The sequence below is a fragment of the Ovis aries genome, chromosome X (genome assembly GCF_016772045.2).
Source record: "Ovis aries strain OAR_USU_Benz2616 breed Rambouillet chromosome X, ARS-UI_Ramb_v3.0, whole genome shotgun sequence".
NCBI lineage: Eukaryota > Metazoa > Chordata > Mammalia > Artiodactyla > Bovidae > Ovis > Ovis aries.
In genome coordinates, this window is record NC_056080.1 from 9,198,132 (window position 1) to 9,217,991 (window position 19,860).

General features: G+C 41.4%; 1 long non-coding RNA gene across 1 annotated transcript in view; it reads right to left on the minus strand.

The window, feature by feature from the left end:
• Positions 1-2,739: 2,739 nt before the first annotated feature.
• The window catches only part of LOC132658765 (uncharacterized), a 52,956-nt gene continuing 35,835 nt past the window's right edge, over positions 2,740-19,860 (minus strand). Inside the window, exon 3 of the long non-coding RNA XR_009598770.1 lies at positions 2,740-19,302. This is a non-coding gene — a long non-coding RNA (uncharacterized LOC132658765). The remainder of the gene's footprint in view (positions 19,303-19,860) is intronic.

Consider the following 19,860-nt stretch of genomic DNA (forward strand, 5'->3'; position numbering starts at 1 on the left):
CAGCTAAGCTCCAGGATTGGGGTTTTGAGGATAATTCCAAACAAAATCCCAGACGTTGGTTTGGAAACTGTTTCTCTAATCTGTGCTCTACTTTTGTGGCATTCCAATGAACAATATCCTCAAATTTTAAGTGTTTTCTTCAAATAGAATTTCCTGTGAATTCGTAACAAATAATTTAATTGAATTGAAGAAAATACAATTAATGTTGAGAAGGATAAGTTGTCTCTGAATCTGTTAGAGGAAGATCTATTCTGTTTTGGTCAAAGTATGAAAGAGTTATAAAGAATTGTTTATACAGTTCTATAATCAATTTGAGGGCTTACTTAAAATACTGAATAATTAAATGTATTACAAGGAGCTGCATTCTTTACTAAAAATCCATATTACTAGTGGTTACCAGGGGGAAAGGGGAGGGGCAACAGAGAGGTGGAGAAGTAGGAGGCAAAAACTACTGAGTGAAAGATACGCTACAAAGATGTATTATACAACACAGGCAATATAGTCAATATTTTGTAATGACTGTAAATGGGCTGCAACTTTGAAAACTTGTATAAACATTAAAAATAAACTAAAAATTCATTTTAATTCAAGGCCAGAGTCTGAATTTCCTTTCTGCAGTTTTAAAATCTCATTTATGCAACTATTTCCTTGTATCCCTTCATGGGCTCACTCTTTTAGAAGCTGAGAACTGTAAGACTGCTGCATACGTATATTAATAACTATCATTTATTAAACAGGTAACTAGTCACTTCACACAGTATCTAATTTTATCCTTGAGACTATGTTTTCATCTGCATTTAATAGATGAGAAAGCAAGTCCCTGAGGTGTTGGCTAACTTGACTAGGGCTGCATTTAAATGCAGATCTAATGCCAAAGCCTGTGCAGTTTTCACTCTGCCATGCTATCTCCAACTAAAAGAAGATGGCCATACCACCATAAAGGGGACTATCTTAACATAGCAGTGAAATGTTTCTAGAGAATAAATAAAACAAACTATATCAGAGAAAAGACCTTTTTCCAAAATATTAGTCACAAGAGCTTTCAAAAAAGTTCTAGAACCACATTCCTTATCCCTAAATAATTAGTATTACTCCATTATTTATATTTATATACAAAGTTATATTAAAATTATTAAAATAAGATCTTCTGAAAGGTAGGGAAATACCAGGGTCCTTTTCTGGAAGACTGAATAAAAAAGGTCAGTCTGTCGGTTTAATGCTATTTCCCCAAGAATCCAAGTGAACTTCATTTGGACTGTGGGATTATTTTCTTTGGCATGGAGGTGAACAGTCAGGTGAAAATGGTTATAAAGTTTTATGAAAATTATAAGAAATTTTTGAAATGTAATAATGAAGATAGATTTGCTCAACATCACAGCACTATTTACAATAGCTAGGACATGGAAGCAACCCAGATGTCCATCAGCAGACGAATGGATAAAAAAGCTGTGGTACATACACACAATGGAGTATTACTCAACTATTCAAAAGAATGCATTTGAATCAGTTCTAATGAGGTAGATGAAACTAGAGCCTACTATACAGAATGAAGTCAGAAAGAAAAACACCAATACAGTATACTAATGCATATATATGGAATTTAGAAAGATGGTAATGATGACCCTATATGTGAGATAGCCAAAGAGACACTGAGATAAAGAACAGACTTTTGGACTCTGTGGGAGAAGGCGACGGTGGGATGATCTGAAAGAATAGCATTGAAACATGTATATTACCATATGTGAAATAGATTGCCAGTCCAGGTTCAATGCATGAGACAGGGTGCTCAGGGCTGGTGCACTGGAATGACCCTGAGGGATGGGATGGGGATGGAGGTGGGAAGGGGGTTCAGGATGGGGAAGACATGTACACCTGTGGCTGATTTATGTCAATGTATAGCAAAAGCCACTACAATATTGTAAAGTACTTAGCCTCCAATTAAAACAAATAAATTTAAAAAACCTTGTTTTAAAACATGTAATAAAGTTACTATCATAAAAGGGTATGGCATTAACATGAGAAAAGACAAAGAGGTTCAAATAAACATGTAAGAATGTAATGTCTGTTCAAGCGATTGTTTCAGTTACAAAGGGCTAGAATATGCAATGCATTTGAAAGGAAGGGAAGGAAGAAGGGGAATAGAACACTGAAAGGAAACTGAAATGCAGTTGTACATATGGCATGTTGAAAGGATTCAATGAACTCCAGCAGGAATACAAGAGAGTAGTGAGGATTAGGAAAAGCACATAGGAGGTTTGCAGGAGGCCAAAATGCCAGGCTATATTTAGGCTTTATCCAACAGTTATATGACTCAGGGAACTCAACCCGGGGCTCTGTAACAAGCTAGAAGGGTGGGAGGTTGGGGGCAGGTTAAAGAGGGAGGGGACACGTGTATCTATGGCTGACTCATGTTGATGTATGGCACAGGGCAACACAATATTATGAAGCAATTTTCCTTCAATTAAAAATAAATAAGTTTGGGGGAAAAAAAAAGATTCCTAAGAAAAAGTTTGAAGGAGATGGGGAATTAGCAGAGCAAGGGTAGAAGACTAATATTTATTGGGTACTGACTGTTGTCCAAAGTGTTATTCTCAGAAACTGACATAGATCATTAAATCCTCATCACAACCCTATGATTTTGGTATTTTTCAATTAGTAGCTTCCTGTGCTGGGTACTACTGTTCATTCTGTTTGTTTGTTTGTTTGTTTTTGTAGTAATATTTGTACTTCTTTGTATTGTTTATTTATTTTTGTGGTAATATTTGTGTTGTTATTTTGAATTTTTCTTGTAGCATGCTATTAGTAAAACAAAAAGATTTCCCATTTAAGAGAATACAGTTATGATTATAAAATTAAAGTAGCAAACTAGTATTGTTAATTTGAGTTGGAAATATGTATTATTAATATGAAGTCATACATTTTAAAAATATGTACTGTTTGGTTCTGATGAGTAAAATGACCAGCAGAAATAAATGTCCAAATCTTTAGGTTCTGACCTTCAATTTTATCCCTGCTTCTGAAATGGATCAGAGTTTCTTGGAGAAATGGCCAATTCAAGATCTGGTTCAGTGGCAGGGAAGATACAAGATGAATCCAGGATTTTTGTAATGCCAGAAATCAAGGAAGATTTCAAAGACAAATAGAATCATTTCAAAAGGACAGTGGAACCACCTTAAAGAGGCTCCTACTAGTCAAATCTATGAACATCTGATCAAACAGTGACTACAGTTCAGTATCCACACTTTCTAAGTATTAACTGTAGAAACACAGGCTGGGGGAAATGAGATACTTTGTCCAAGAACATTCAGCCAGTAAGAAGTGAAGTTGATGCTGACAGTTTTCATGACTTCAGAGTGATGCTCCTACCATATAGCACGCTCCTTGACCAAAGAATGCTTAACTGAAGAGACAAGTGCAGAAGTGAGGAGCATAAGAGACAGCTAGAAAGAGGCAAGTAAGGAAGCCTGAACGCACTCTTCATTGGGAAAGGATTTTCTACTAAGCAGCTCCATGCAAAGCTACCAAAGAATGACTACAGACACCCAAGCAGTGGCTGGGTGAGATGGAGTATTAGAGAAGCCACTCAAGTCCTTCCAATACTGATGTCCAGATGTACCTCATGGTGACATTTCCCTTTAATGTCCCTGTGTATGCTTGTTCTTGGACATGAGTTTGGGTAGGCTCCAGGAGTTGGTGATGGACAGGGAGGCCTGGCATGCTGTAGCTCATGGAGTCACAAAGAGTCGGACACGACTGAGTGAACTGAACTGAACTGATGCTTGTGCTAAGTCGCTCAGTCATGTCCGACTCCTGCAACCCCATGGACTGTAGCCCACCAGGCTCCTCTATCCATGGAATTCTTCAGGCAAGAATATTAGAGTAGGTTGCCATGCCTTCTTCTAGGGGATCTTCCCGACCCAGGGATTGAACCTGCATCTCTTATGTCTCCTGCATGGGTAGGCAGGTTCTTTACCACTAGCGCCACCTTCCTGTAATAGTGGTCAAATGCTCGCTCATGACAGAATGTTCTTGAGCTCAGGTATCTTAGGAGAAGGGAATGGCAAACCACTTCAGCATTCTTGCTTTGAGAACCCCATGAACAGTAGGAAAAGACAAAAAGATGGAAAAAAAAAATAGGAAAAGACAGTGAAAGATAAACCCCCCTGGGTTAGCAGGTGTCCAATATGCTACTGGAGAAGAGTGTAGAAATGGTTCCAGAAGGAATGAAGAGGCTGAGCCAAAGCAGAAAGCAGGCCCAGTTGTGTATGTGTCTGGTGGTGAAAGTAAAACCTGATATTCTAAAGGACAATACTGCATAGGAACTTCAAATGTTAGGTCCATGAATCAAGATACCTAATGGTGTGTTAACTATCCCTCAATTCACCCTGGTGCCCTTGGGGGCCTACAGCCAGTCCTGGAATTCAGTGCCCGATAATCTCCTAGTCTTTACCAGAAGGTTACAGTTACTCTTCTCACAGTTTTGCCCCCAACTTTCACTTTAACAAAGTAAAGTCGCTCAATCATGTCCGACTCTTTGTGATCCCATGGACTAAACAGTCCGTGGAATTTTCCAGGCCAGAATACTGGAGTGGGCAGCCTTTCCCTTCTCCAAGGGATCTCCTCAACTCAGGGATTGAACCCAGGTCTCCTGCAGTGCAAGTGGATTCTTGACCAGCTGAGCCACCAGGGAAGCCCAGCAGGGACCCTATCCCTCCTTTAATTTCACAAAGCACAGCTAAGACCAGGCTCTAGAAGTTAATCAAATTTTACTGACTACATGAGGCTAATAGGAAGTTAGATGGGAACTAGCGCAGCTCCTGGTATCCACCATGTTATAGAGTAGAGCCCACCTCCCATTATTCACTCATCCTGGGAGGGGTTTTGACTGTTGTCTCCCCCATACCCCAACTCTCCTGGGACTTAGAGAGAGGAAACGCTAGTTTATCCTTGATTACCAGCCTCAGGTTCCCTTCCTGTGAGGGTTCAACTCCAGCCTGCTATGAAGAATTATTACGCACATGGCTCACAGTTACAGCTTCCCTTTGGCATAACCAAAAAGTTTACTGTGGGTATTTTTCTTGCCACAACTGAAGAGCAATCATCCTCAAAGTGGAATCAACCATCCATCTCCAGCAACAAAATAAACCACAGAAACTTCAACACTAGCATGTCTTTTTCTCCCAAGGCTCAAATATCCCAGGACTAATTTCTTCAATTAAGGCCAAGGGTTAAAATTCTGGGCCTGTCTTTCATCTAGATTCAGAAGTCTCCAAGAAAGAAAAGCTGTCCCCAAGCTCATGACCTAGCAGGCAAAAAGCAGCCTTGATATGAGGGAGGGGAGGATCCAGACAGGGGACCCATGTCCTCCCCAGAGCAAATGCCAAGGAACTGATGACTCTCACCTCCTCCCATCCATTTTATGATTCTGCCAGATCTGAGAATTTCACTCCATTATGTATCTCAACTAAGAAGTTGTACTTATGTACTATGACCTCCGGCTGGCGTATTTTAGAGACATGCAAGGTGATCGAAGGGCAGGCCGTGTCCCTCCTTCCCTCCCTCCCTCCCTTCTCCTCCCCTCTCCTTTCTTCTAACCTCATCTGCCTACTGACATTTTGGACCCCATCCAGTAGCCAATTGGACAAGAGAAGATGCACACGTTCCACTGTTGGAGCCTGGCTCTGTACCCCCGGGGGCTGAGCTCCACGGACTACAGGAATCAACAGTTGCTCCAGACGGAGACCCCTCCATCCGCCATAAGCCATGTGGGCTTTTGCAGTTGAGTTAGGCACCAGCTCCAGCCCTGTGGGGTCCTAGGATGCAAGGAACAGACCTCACGGGTCTCAGCAAGAGGCCCAGACATGTGCTCCTCGCTGTGACAGGGGTTAGGGGGAGAAGTCCCATGCCTTCATTCTTGGGGTTAGTAATGGCAGGACTCTCAGTGCTACTTCCTCCAAAAAAACACTCCCTCACAAATGTATCTTTCTCCTCTATCCTCCTGACTCATCTTCCACGTCAGTGACTCCTCTGTTCCGGGTTTCTTTGACTTACTCAGAATGATGGGCCTGGCGGGCTCTTGGAACGCAGTGTCCCTCGTCTTTGTCCCTTGGCCACAAGTGTCCCTGGAAGGGCCCCATTTTAACAACATGGGACATTACAGAAACGCTTGAATATGTAAGATTACCTTTTCAAAGAATTCCAGTGGTGGTCTTCCCTGAGGGAAATGGATGGGCAAAGGCCAGAACTGACACGTGTTTTTCATTCTCTCTCTTTTTTTTTTTTTTTTTAACTTTACAATACTGTATTGGTTTTGCCATACATCAACATGAATCCGCCACGGGTGTACTCGTGTTCCCAATCCTGGACCCCCTCTCCCACTTCCTTCTCCATACCATCTCTCTGGGTCATCCCAGTGCACCAGCCCCAAGCATCCTGTATCCTGCATTGAACCTAGACTGGCGATTCGTTTCTTATATGATATTATACACGTTTCAATGCCATTCTCCCAAATCATCCCACCCTCTCCTTCTCCCACAGAGTCCAAAAGACTGTTCTATACATCTGTGTCTCTTTTGCTGTTTCACATACAGGGTTATCATTACCATCTTTCTAAACTCCATATACATGTGTTAGTATACTGTATTGGTGTTTTTCTTTCTGGCTTACTTCACTCTGTATAACTGGCTCCAGTTTCATCCCCCTCATTAGAACTGATTCAAATGTGTTCTTTTTAATGGCTGAGTAATACTCCATTGTGTATATGTACCACAGCTTTCTTATCCATTCATCTCCTGATGGACATCTAGGTTGCTTCTATGTCCTGGCTATTATAAACAGTGCTGCAATGAACATTCTCTTGTTTTGGGGGATTTTTGTATCATGTACATGAATGTTAGAGCTAATAGACTGAACCTAAGGAAACTACCAACTTTTGACAACTTTCGATATACCATTTTCAGATGATCCTGTTTGTCCGCAACATAGTCAACTGCAGGAAATCAGAGGTGAATTATTTGATGTTTCTCTCACCATCCAATCATGACAACTGTTAAGTGGCCTAAGCTGTCCCTCATCTCTTGCTCTCAAACCTTGACCCTGCTGTATAATTTTCTGGCTTCTATCTTCTACTCACCAAGTTTCCTTCTGGAAGCAGAAAAGAAGCAGAATGGAACCTATGGAAGACAGAAACATTCCCATTCTGTCCCTACTCTATGTCCAATACTCTCACCAAGGGCCCAGACAAACAACCCTCTGGTTTTCTGCTGAATTTACTCTCACTGTGTACAGGCCAATGAAGAGAGAGTGCCATTCCATGGCACAGATGCCCATTCAAGGATCTGCCAGATTCAGCCTCATGTATAGACATATCTGTCTCCTGCATTACATGATTCTTTTTTTAAGAAAAAAGGTTATGTCTTTATCCCCCAAATGAGAACAGTGCGAAGATCAGGATAGTAGGTTCTCAACAAATGATTACTGAATGAACAAATGACCTCGTTATGAATGCTGGCATGATTTCATAGCATAAATGAACTCAGCAAATACTTGACACCATCAACTCCTTATTCTGGTTACAGGGCAAGAGTCTGTCTCAATGTGCAGGGGGATACAACTGTGAATCATTAGCGTATGCAGACTCAATTACTCAATGGGCCGTGTATGATAGATGTCTTGGATACACAGTCCTAGCACACAGAAACGCACTCTTTCTGAAAACATCCCTTGACAAAGAAGGGTAGCCAGTAAGACCCTGGCTCCTATAGACGATAATTCCGTTATGCCTCAGAGCCTCCAAATTTCTATCTTGCTTCTAAGTGATGAGGAATTTCAAGTCTCCAAGGAGGACAAATAACAGGAGAAAACTTGGTCAGGAAACTCCAGGCCCCCAGGGCTACAGTTTAGAAAACACTTATGCAGGTGAGGCCGCTTTCAAGAAGTTTCGACTATATAAATTCCTCTTTGTCTGACTTACCCTGTATTAGTCTAAGACAGTTATTATATTTTCTTATTATAAGCATGCACTGTGTCCTGCACCTGGAGCACTTGCCAAATTGCAGATTTATTCCTCTTTCTATACATCTGTGAAAAGAATGTGTGTTCTGTTTCATCAGGGAGTTACTTGAAGTCACAGATTGCTAACTCCAAATGAATAGAAACAGTGATTAATCTTGAAGATACGAGCTCGCCACTATTCATGTAACAGATGTCCGTTATGATGAGTTACACATTTGTTCCATGTTTACACTAAAATACAAAAAGAAGATTCAACTATTTTGTTTAAAAAAAAAAACAACAAAACAAAAGAAAGAAAGAAAAGAATGAATGGGGGAAGGGGAGGTAGGGAATTAGAACATATTGGAAAGTGTTTATTCAGGTGCCAGGTTAGATGCGATCTCAACATGCAGTACATCCATAGGGTGGCAGGTAAGGAGGTGGGGAGCGAGGGATAAGCAGGGGTAAACGTTCCTGGCTTCATGTCAGGGTGTGGATATTAACTCAGTTCATCTCCCTTGGCTGACAGAAGCACTAATGCCAAAACCGGCAATTTCATCAGCATCAGCTACACAGAAGATGGGATTTCAGAGGAAGGCATGAGAAAAGGGAGACTGATGTATGTAATTTTATTCAAATAATTAAAAACAAAGTTGGCAGTCTATCTTCCTGTCAAGAAGAATAAATATCAGACTATGGAGTTGGAAGGCCAAGTGCAAGAGGCTTCCTGCTGCTCCATCTTAACTTGGGTCCAATACAAACTTTAGAGTTGACTCTTCACAAAAACATCCATTCAAAGTGATCTTCCTCTGTGCTTTTGCAGTTACCCTGAGCAGAGCTAAGGCAGAGAAGAGGACACATGCCAGGGGTAAGTGCGGAGGGAGCTGCCCGACTAAGCCATGTGAGAGCTGATAGTTCCATGGCCTCAAACACAGGGTTTGTATAACCCCAAGCTATTTCTCTAAAATATAAAAGGATGAGTGCAAGAGAAGTTTCCAGAACTTTCCTTCCTCTCATTATTTGATTCCTGTCCTCACAAGCCCAGAACTAAAGCAAAGCCTGCACTATAGTAGGAACTAAGTACGTATGTACACACACACACACATTTAAATGAACTAAATGAGCATGGCCTGGACTTCATGAAAGACATGTGCACGTGGATTATATTTATCAATAGATTAATTATCTTACATATTTACAGGCTCAATGGATTACAGCAGAGGCAGTATCACAAAAGTTAAAGAATCTTTTCTGAATGTTAAAACATGGCTGTAACGTGTACTGAACCATACCTCTCCAGAGTTTATTTTTAAAAAATATATTTATTTTTGGCTGTGCTAGGTCTTTCATGTGGCACATAGGTTTTTTGCTGCTGTGTGCACTCCTCATTGTGGTGGCTTCTCTTGTTGCAGAGTACAGGCTCTAGGTGCTCAGACTCAGTAGCTGTGGTACACAGGCTTAGTTGCCCAGCAGCATGTGGAATCTTCCCAGACCAGGGATCGAACCCATGTCCCCTGCACTGGCAGGTGGATGCTTAACCACTGGACCACCAGGGAAGCCCCTAGAAGTTTCTTTTTAATAGCAACACTTTAAGAAGAGAAAAGAAACTCTATTTTGTTATTTAATAAAAAGATGGGATCAGCAAGACCAGTCAGTAAAAAATGAATAATTTCAACAGACTCACTGAGGGTTTTGCTTTTAAAGCATTTTAATCACTTTTCCTCTCTATTTCCAATAATGTATCATGTGCATGCTTAGTCATTTCAGTCATGTCTGACTCCTTGTGACCCCATGCCCTGCCAGGCTCCTCTGTCCATGGGAGAATCCAGGCAAGAATACTGGAGTGGGTTGCCATTTCCTTCTGCATTAAACTTTTTCAATCGCTCCTAACATGTTGAATTTTAAGATGTGAAATACTCCACTTCTACATCTCAACCCTTCTTGTTATTATTTGAAGATTATGAGAGAAGGGAACAATCCTCCTTCATTTGTGGCAGTCACAATTCCAATTAGAGACTGGAAGCATCCTTCAGAAAAGTCCTTGTGCTGATGAGATTTCTGGGAGTCAGTAAGGCAGCAAGAAAGAGCCTATCTGTCTGCCTTAAGCAACACAGGAAGAGACACACTGCAAAGGGAGCCAAAATAATTAAGGAATTCAGCTTACTAAAAATGACACATTGATGGTTCAAAAGGACACATGAACCTCAATGCTCATTGCAGCACCGTTTACAGTGGCCAACACATTGAAGCAGTCCATCAACAAAGGAATGGATACAGAAGATGAAATGAAAGTGAAAGTCACTCAGTCGTGTCTCTTTGCGACCCCATGGACTATACAGGCCATGGAATTCTCCAGGCCAGAATACTGGAGTCAGTAGCCATTCCCTTCTCCTATGGATCTTCCCAACCCAGGGATGAAACCCAGGTCTCTTGCATTGCAGACAGATTCTTTACCAGGAGAGTAATGAGGGAAGCCCAAGAATACTGGAGTGGGTAGCGTATCTCTTCTTCAGCAGATCTTCCCGACCCAGGAATCAAACCAGCGTCTCCTGCATTGCAGGCAGATTCTTTACCAACTGAGCTGTCAGAGAAACCACAGAACATGAGGTATGTATATACAATGGAGTATTAGTTAGTTCAGTGCAGTTCAGTCGCTCAGTTGTGTCCGACTCTTTGCGACCCCATGAATCGCAGCACGCCAGGCCTCCCTGTCCATCACCATCTCCCGGAGTTCACTCAGACTCACGTCCATCAAGTCCGTGATGCCATCCAGCCATCTCATCCTCGGTCGTCCCCTTCTCCTCCTGCCCCCAATCCCTCCCAGCATCAGACTCTTTTCCAATGTGTCAACTCTTCGCATGAGGTGGCCAAAGTACTGGAGCTTCAGCTTTAGCATCAGTCCTTCCAAAGAAATCCCAGGGTTGATCTCCTTCAGAATGGACTGGTTGGATCTCCTTGCAGTCCAAAGGACTCTCAAGAGTCTTCTCCAGCACCACAGTTCAAAAGCATCAATTCTTCGGCACTCAACTTTCTTCACAGTCCAACTCCCACATCCATACATGACCACAGGAAAAACCATAGTCTTGACTAAACGGACCTTAGTTGGCAAAGTAATGTCTCTGCTTTTGAATATACTATCTAGGTTGGTCATAACTTTTCTTCCAATGGAATATTACTCAGTCATAAAAAAAAGAATGAAATAATGCCATTTGTAGCAACACAGATGGACCTAGAGATTATCATACTAAGTGAAGTCAGACAGAAATATTGTACAATATCCCTTATATGGTGAATCTAAAAAGAAATTATACAGATAAACTTACTTACAAAATGGAATGGGGGCAAGTGAGGAAGGATACTTATGGGGGGAAGAGGGTGGAGTTTGGGATGGACATGTATATGCTGCTGTATTTACAATGGATAATCAACAAGGACCTACTGTATAGCACAGGGAAATCTACTCAGCATTATATAGCAATCTAAATGAAAAAAGAACTTGAAAAAGAATAGATACATGTATATATATAACTCAATCACTTTACTGGTCACCTGAAACTATCACGACATTATTTGTCAACTATATGCCAATATTTTTTAAAAAATTAAAATCAAAATTAATTTTAAAAAATAACCCATTGTAATGCCATGTTCAAAGTGTTAGTAAGTGGGTACTTGGAGCCAGATGAAAGAGTCTTATAGGCATTCTCCATCTCTCTGTCAAATAAAATTGAATATTTTTATTTAGTCTAATCCCAGCAAGGGAACCAAGTTGATGACAGAGAAAGGAAGCTTCCACTTTTGAAGACAGTAGGAATTTCAAGAATATAGGGGTCAGCAAAATTTCTATAAAGGGCCAAAGAGCAAATGTTGTTGGTTCTGTGTGCCACGGGACCTTTGCTGCAGGTAACTATCATGATGGGGAAAGCTGCTGCTGCTAAGTCACTTCAGTCGTGTCCAACTCTGTGTGACCCCATAGACAGCAGCCCACCAGGCTCCCCCGTCCCTGGGATTCTCCAGGCAAGAACACTGGAGTGGATTGCCATTTCCTTCTCCAATGTATGAAAGTGAAAAGTGAAAGTGAAGTTGCTCAGTCATGTCCAACTCTTAGCGACCCCATGGACTGCAGCCTACCAGGCTCCTTCATCCGTGGGATTTCCCAGGCAAGAGTACTGGAGTGGGTTGCCATTTCCTTCTCCAGATGGGGAAAGCAGTCATGGTCCAAAAAAAAAAAAAAAAAAAGGCAGAGCTGTGTTTCAGTAAAACTTTATAAAGGTAGGCTCACAAGCCAGAGTTTGCTGACCCCTGGGATAAAACATGGATGTCTCTCCAAAACAGACTGAAGATGCCAAACTTAAGGTCCCATTGAAAATTACAGTGCTTTTCATGCCCTGTACTTTTAAACCACGCTCAGCACTACCTATGTTTCTTGAGTGCATCTTCACCGTCTTCCAATAGCATGTTTCTTAAATAAATCAGAGATGCACTTCTCAAATTAATTGCATAAGCTTAGATTCGACCAAGAAAATAAAGTCATTCTAACCATCCCAGCAATAAAGAAGTATTAGGGCTTATATCAGGTTTGGAATATCTAGAGGTCAAGCAGACCAATACCAAAAAGGGAAAAAAAAAAAAAAGAAAAGAAAAGAAAGTCACTACCAAAATGCAGGAAAGCAGACACTTGAATCCACCAGCCCATCCCAGTAATATGGGTGGTTACCAAAAGCTCTACAGAAATCTGCTCCAATATCCAAGAACTTATGAACACCCCCCCACCTCCCCCCAGCCACTATCTCTGTCTACACCAGCAAAGCATCTTGGTCTCCAACACTCCCTAAAAAGCCACTGTGATTCTTCTTCCTGTCCGACATGCAGCTGCAATCACCCCTGATCATAATAACTTCTATTTCTTTCATCTGAACAAAGCTCACGTTACTCTCTTTGGCAGACTCTAACTCCAGACCATACAGGGAAGAGAATTGGAAGGGATGCTGTGCCCACCTGCTCTTCAGTGATGTAGAAGCTATCTTCAGAGAGGAGGTAGTCATACCTACTTGACAATGGCTAGGCCACTGCATTCCTCTCCTTGGTCAAGGCAGTATCCATCCGTTTCCCATTACCCCTTTTTAACTTTCAAATAAAATAAACAACATAGTGCCTCTGTCCTACTTGCTGCAGGATTCCCTATCCGCCCCAAACTCACTCAAGTGTCCCCCACAAGTGGAGCCACCAAGTCCTGTTTGTTATTTTAATCCACAAATGGTTGATGACTGTCCTTTAGTTCAATCACAATAGCTCTTTCCCTGGTGGCTCAGATGGTTAAGAATTGGCCCGCAATGCAGGAGACCCTGGGTGCAATCTCTGGGTCGGGCAGGTCCCCGAAGGAGGAAAGGGCAACCCACTTCAATATTCTTGCCTGGGAAGTCCCATGGACAGAGGAGCCTGACGGGCTGCAGTCCATGGGGTCTCAATGAGTCAGACATGATGGAGTGACTAACACCTTCACTGGGCAATGTAAAAACTGAAATATGGGTTTCACTCACTCCTTATTCCATAACAGTGGGAAGGAGAATGGATTTCATTGATATATACAGATATATCCCTATGAAAACAGGAAGAAAAATGCCTTAATACAACCCTCATTTCTACAACTGGTCACATGACCACTGTTAGCTCTTACACCTGTCTCTTTTATTACTCACAGGGAGTGGCATACACCCATAACACTCAAGTAGCATCACCATAGATTAAGAACACCCAGCTGGAATCTTGGGCTTCCCTGGTGGCTCAGAGGTTAAAGTGTCTGCCTGGAATGTGGGAGAACCGAGTTCAATCTCTGGGTCAGGAAGATCCCCTGGAGAAGGAAATGACAACCCACTCCAGTACTCTTGCATGGAGAATCCCATGGAGGGAGGAGCCTGGTGGGCTACAGTCCATAGGGTTGCAAAGAGTCAGACATGACTGAGTGACTTCACTTCTTCTTCTTCTTAGCTGGGATCTGCCATCCACCCGCCATCATCAGGTGCCTCCCTTGCCTTGTGCATGAGTCCAGCCTTGGTTTCTCCAGCTCCTGGGCACCCCCGCGACAGAGCCCATAGTCTCACTCCCTCTAGTGACCCACTTCTTGGCAACTCTCTGGCTTAAGGGAAGCAAAGAGATTAGAACTGGGTGAGCCAAGGAAAGGAACAAAGCCCATCCAGGCTGCCATGTTTCTAAATCCACATGCTTCTCCCACCCCCGTGTTTTAACCTTTAAATCCCGTCTCTGGTCTTCTGCTGCTTGCTTCAGTCGTGTCCGACTCTGTGAGACCCCATAGACAGCAGCCCACCAGGCTCCCCCGTCCCTGGGATTCTCCAGGCAAGGACACTGGAGTGGGTTGCCATTTCCTTCTCCAATGCATGAAAGTGAAAAGTGAAAGTGAAGTCTCTCAGTCATGTTTGACCCTCAGCGACCCCATGGACTGCAGCCTACCAGGCTCCTCCATCCATGGGATTTTCCAGGCAAGAGTACTGGAGTGGGGTACCATCGCCTTCTCTGCTCTGATCTTCTAGACGGGTACAAAATTGAACTTCACCTTCAGTTACTATCATCTCTTTCTTTCTCTTTTCCTCTCTCTCCTTCTTCTCCTCTCCCCCTCTCTTTTTCTGAAATCTACTAGATTTTAGAGAGCGTATCTTCATTCAAATTACACCTAAAGGGCATGGATTAACTCTCTTTGATCTAAGCTGGGTAGCTGAGTTGATTACAGACTGGGATTCGTGGATTTAGATTCAGCATGAACACATTTTGCTTTGTACCAAGGAAAAGCCTATTTCAGGACTTCAAAGTCTAACTCCCCTAGCCAGCCAGCTCTCAAATGTGTGCTGGTGGTCAAGAGCAAGGATAATATGTGTGATGGTTCAGTGCAAGCACTACCCCCAGCCCTAAGAAACTGATAGAGACGTCTTCTCCTTAATGACAGGTGTTTTAATGGGCAAGGGATAATGAGGTTTTTCTTTAAAAAAAAAAAAAAAAAGGAAATAAAGGTCAAAATGTTAATATCATCTGAATAAGCTTTGCCAATAAAAGCCCCCACAGTATCCAGTTAAGAATACTAATTTCCAAATCCTCTCTCATTCTTTCCACCCTCCCTCCCCACATGTGTGTACCCCCACATACACACCCACACGTGGGCACACACACAATAATCAAAGAATTATGGAAGACAGGTCAAAATGGATTGCAACTAGTATAAGGGTTGGTTAAAGGGAGTTGGTGATGAACAGGGAGACCTGGCATGCTGCAATTCATGGGGTCACAAAGAGTCAGACACAACTGAGCGACTGAACTGAAAGGGTCAGAAGGACCCGAGTTCCAGTCTTGCTCTGCCCTTACTGTGATTCCCTTATCATGTTATTTAACATCTGTAAGCATCAATTTTCTCCATTAGTAAAGTGTGGATAATTTTAATTTTCTGAAGAAAATTATCACCAACTTTGAGTGAGGTGAAATGGGCTGTGGCATGACCTTTTAAAATCTTACTGGAGCACTAACCTGCCTACTGAAGAGTTAATTATCTAGGGAACATATGTCTGTTTGACTTTCTTTTATTTGATTAGAACTCACACGCTCTGAAGTCATATATTAATACATCGATTTTTATCCAGTGGTAAAGATAACCTCAAAGGTTATGGTTTTATTGCCCTGCAGGATTTTAACCAGTTTTGAATCTACCCTAGCAATATTATACTAACACGCTATTTTCCCCTCAAAATGTCTATAAATATCGAATTCTTCAAAATGCCCATGGCATCATCTTAACCCTCTTAGGGTTCCCATCATTAATGAGTTGAATAAATTCTTCACAAGCATTCATTCTCTATTTGTGTGAGACTCCTGTTTTTAGCTCTTTAAAAATTACACACCAACAGTACCTATGTCATGAAGTTGTTATGAGAATTAAATAAAATGCAAAAAAGCAATTAATAAGGCCCTGATATTTAGTTAATGAATATTAGCTATTATTATTAGCTGTAATTAAATGCAGTATGATGCACAGGAAATAACAAATGTAGCATACTAACTTCTCCCAGAGATACTCATGCAGTTAAAACAAAAATAAAGAAAATATTCATTTAATATTCAGCTCCACCTTGATCTCCCTTGGGACTTTTGAATCCTCTAGAATCTAACCCAGTGAATTAAGCTTTGAACTAATAGCCATTTTCATGGATAATGCCAGCCCTTATAATTGGGTGGCTCTACAACTGTGTATAGAATAAAGAATCTGTTCCACAAAGAAAAAGAATTTCCCCACTTCACCTGGCCAATAGTAGATAATAAAATTAAAGTTGGGATTAAAGTAAAAATAATTTTTCTTCTCCATCCTCCTTTGATATACCCAATTATTATTCCTCATTTTATTTCCTTCAATTTTAGTGGGTTATTTTCTCTGGCTTTTTCCCCATAAGTTTTTAATGGCTACATCCCTATCTTCTTTTGTCTGATTTCATTCAGTAACTGCTGAAAATAATGGTGTTTGCTCACACAAAAAAAGCCAGTTCCTCTAATTTCACTATGACTTTGGTTGCCTTTCATACACAAATGGCTTTTTCAAATTATAAATCCTCAAAAAGCAAACTCAGATCATTTTTAGTTTCTGTTTTTCAAATTTTTTTTTGTTTGTTTATCCATCTTTTAGAACTTGGCATAGGAGTTAAATCAGCTTTGGCTCAGAGGAACCAACTGAATTGAGTAATTCTATAAGTGTTGAAACAACACTTCAGAAGCAACACATAACCTTTCCATACTGATGTCGAGAGAAGAATAAAAAAGCATCTATAAAAATAAACACAAGTACTGGGGCACACAATTTCCACAGAGAAGTACAAGGGCAACAAAAGGAACTGGAATTTACTGTGAACTGTACACAAACCACAGAGAGCCTGGGTCATCAAATACTTTTTAAATACCTTCAAACACTGAAACACAATGCAGAAACCTACTGCACTCATTTAAAAAAGCAAACAAGGGAACACAGGGACTTAAATCAAGAGTAAACATTCAGCTGTTGTTCCCTTCCAGTGAACCAAAGAAGAGCCAGTTGAATTTGAAAGAAAGTAAAGAAGATAAATAACACATGTAGTACTCAACAGTTCTATTTGCAGAGCTTACTCATGTGTCTAGACATGATCAGACATTTTATACACACACACACACACACTTCAGATACATACTCATGTGTGTTATGTTGTGTTGTCTACCTGTCTGTTTCATATACTGATTTATTCATACCAACACACATTTCCTAGCCTTTGAAATGGGTGAATACCATCACTAAGCAAGTGAAGAAATCAGTTGCGGCAGCCCTCCTGCACGATGCCTCTAGTCCCTGCCTGCTCCAAGTGTGGTCCCTATATCAGTAGCACCAGCACCTGGGAGCTTGTTAGAGATCCAGAGTCTCAGACTCCACCCAGATCTCGTGAATCAATACCAAGATTTTAACGAGATTCCCTGGTGGTCTGTGTGTAGAAATTCAAGTCTGAGAAGGACTGCCCTAGATCCACGCTACCCAGTACAAGCGGCAATGAGCCACTCGTCTATTCAACTGACATGTGATTAGTGAGACTGAGAAACTGCCTTATTATAATTATCAAAATGTAAATCTAAAATGTAATACTTTATTCCATTACTGGAATACTTCTAAATATGTTGGGAACAACTCTGATATATGAATCTAAATACAGATCAAGTATTTCCGATGAAAACTTAGTATCTGAATTGAGAAAGTGCTCTAAATGTAAAATACACACCAGATTTCAAAAGACCTGGCATGAAAAAAATGTATGCAACACGGGTCACATTTTCTAGAATGATTTGAGGTTAAAATACAATTTCAGATATGTTGAGTTAAAAAGTTCACTTTTAGTGAAGTAAAAGTGCTTCTCTTTTACTTTTAAAAATATGACTACTGGAATATAATGCCTCAGGTATTGTTTCTACCGGACAGTACTGCTTTGGATCCATGGGTCTCAAACTCTAAAACTACTGGTGCCTGGGTTTCAGTCCCAGAGATTCTGGTGAAATTGGTCTGAGGTGAACCTGGGCATTAGAATTTTTAAATGCTCCCTGGTGATTCTATTGAGCTGCCAAGATTGAGAACCACCACCACAAGTTAATATAAATTCATTAATCCTAACTGATAAATAATGACCTCCTAAGGACCTTATGTCTTTTAAGAGCTTCCATCATCCCTCAACTCAAAGGTGGAACTGGAGAAGTACTCTACTGCCTATTTCTTACCTGGAGGGCAAAAGAATCCCCAGGTGTTATCAGGGCCAGAGGCTGGATGAGATTATTCTACCTCAACTCCAGGCAGAAGCAGACAAACCAAAAGATATGAAAATTGAGGTCCTCTCAGTTATTTCCAGAAATTCGTCCCCAGCAATTTCAGCAATTCATTTCCATATCCAATGCACTGGGTCTCCAACTTCTCTGTGCTTAGAATAATTCCTTGCATAGTTTGTTTAAAAGCAGAATTTCTGGGCCTGAGTGAGTCCCAGAATTCTGTGGTAGGATGACAAACCACCCAGGATTGCCCAGACTGTCCCATGGGTTTCTAGCACCACATCCTGGGCCAACCAGCCCAAAAAGGACATCCTACCCGGGCGTAGTGTGTGTGTAACAAGTGGTCCAGGTGACCACTGTAGACACCAAGTGTGCAGTTTGAGAACCATGCTGAGAAATGGGTTGTTGAATATTTTCTAGTGACATCCTTTCTGGATTAACCAACTGCCCTACAAAGCAGCCATTGAAGTGACACAAATAGTTCAGCAAATAACTACTGGAGAAAAGCTCTCACCTAATGAAATTTATCAGTAAATTATGTAAAACTGTATGCAAGAGCAGTTACCAAACAAGTCACCCTGATAGCTTTAAAGGGAATGATTTCAATGTCAAGAATTCAGCAGCTAGGAGCTGGGGAGGCCAAGTCAGTGTATGGCATGAAGGCATGTCAACCTGAAGTTTGATCACTGCTTCTGTCATTTGCTAGCTGTGTGACTTTGGTGAAGTTCCTTGACCTCTCTGTGCCTGACTGCTTTCGTCTGGGATGATGAAATGAGTCATTCATACATAGTGAAGCTTAGCCATGAGAGTAAACATCATGCGTGGTAGACATATTCCAGTCAAGGGACATTCTACAACATACCTGACCAGTCCTCCTCCAAACTGTCAAGGTCTTGAAAAGCAAGGAAAGCCCGACCAACTGTCACAGCCAAGGGAAGCTCCAGGAGACAGGATGATCTACTGTCATGTGACATCCTGGATGGCACTCTGGAACAGAAAAAGGACATCAGATAAAAACTAACGAACTTCTGGGACGTCCCTGGAGTTTCAGTGGTTAAGACTTCACCTTCCAATGCAGGAGGGTGGGTTCAATCCCTGGTTGGGGAACTAAGATCCCACATGCCTCGCTGTGCCGCCAAAAGATTCAAATAAATAAATAAAAGGAACACGAAGAGGAAAGCTTTGTTTAAAAACAAACAAAAAATTCAAATCAAGAATGAATGTTAATATTAATGTATCAAAATTGGTTTACTTCTTGTGACAAATGCACTATGCTCATGGGAGACAAGAATAGAACAAACTGAGTGTGCCGCTATGGGAGCTCTGTATGTCTTTACAACTTTTCAGTAGATCTAAAACAACTCGAATTTTAAAGGTTTATTATAAAAAAAATGCTTAGCATGGTGAGAATTACACAGTTAACCATAGTCACTGTTATTGTGAACTATACATGATGGATAATGTGTGTGTGTGTGTGTGTGTGTGTGTGTGTGTGTGTGTGTGTTAGTCACTCGCTCATGTCTGACTCTGTGCAGCCCCATGGAT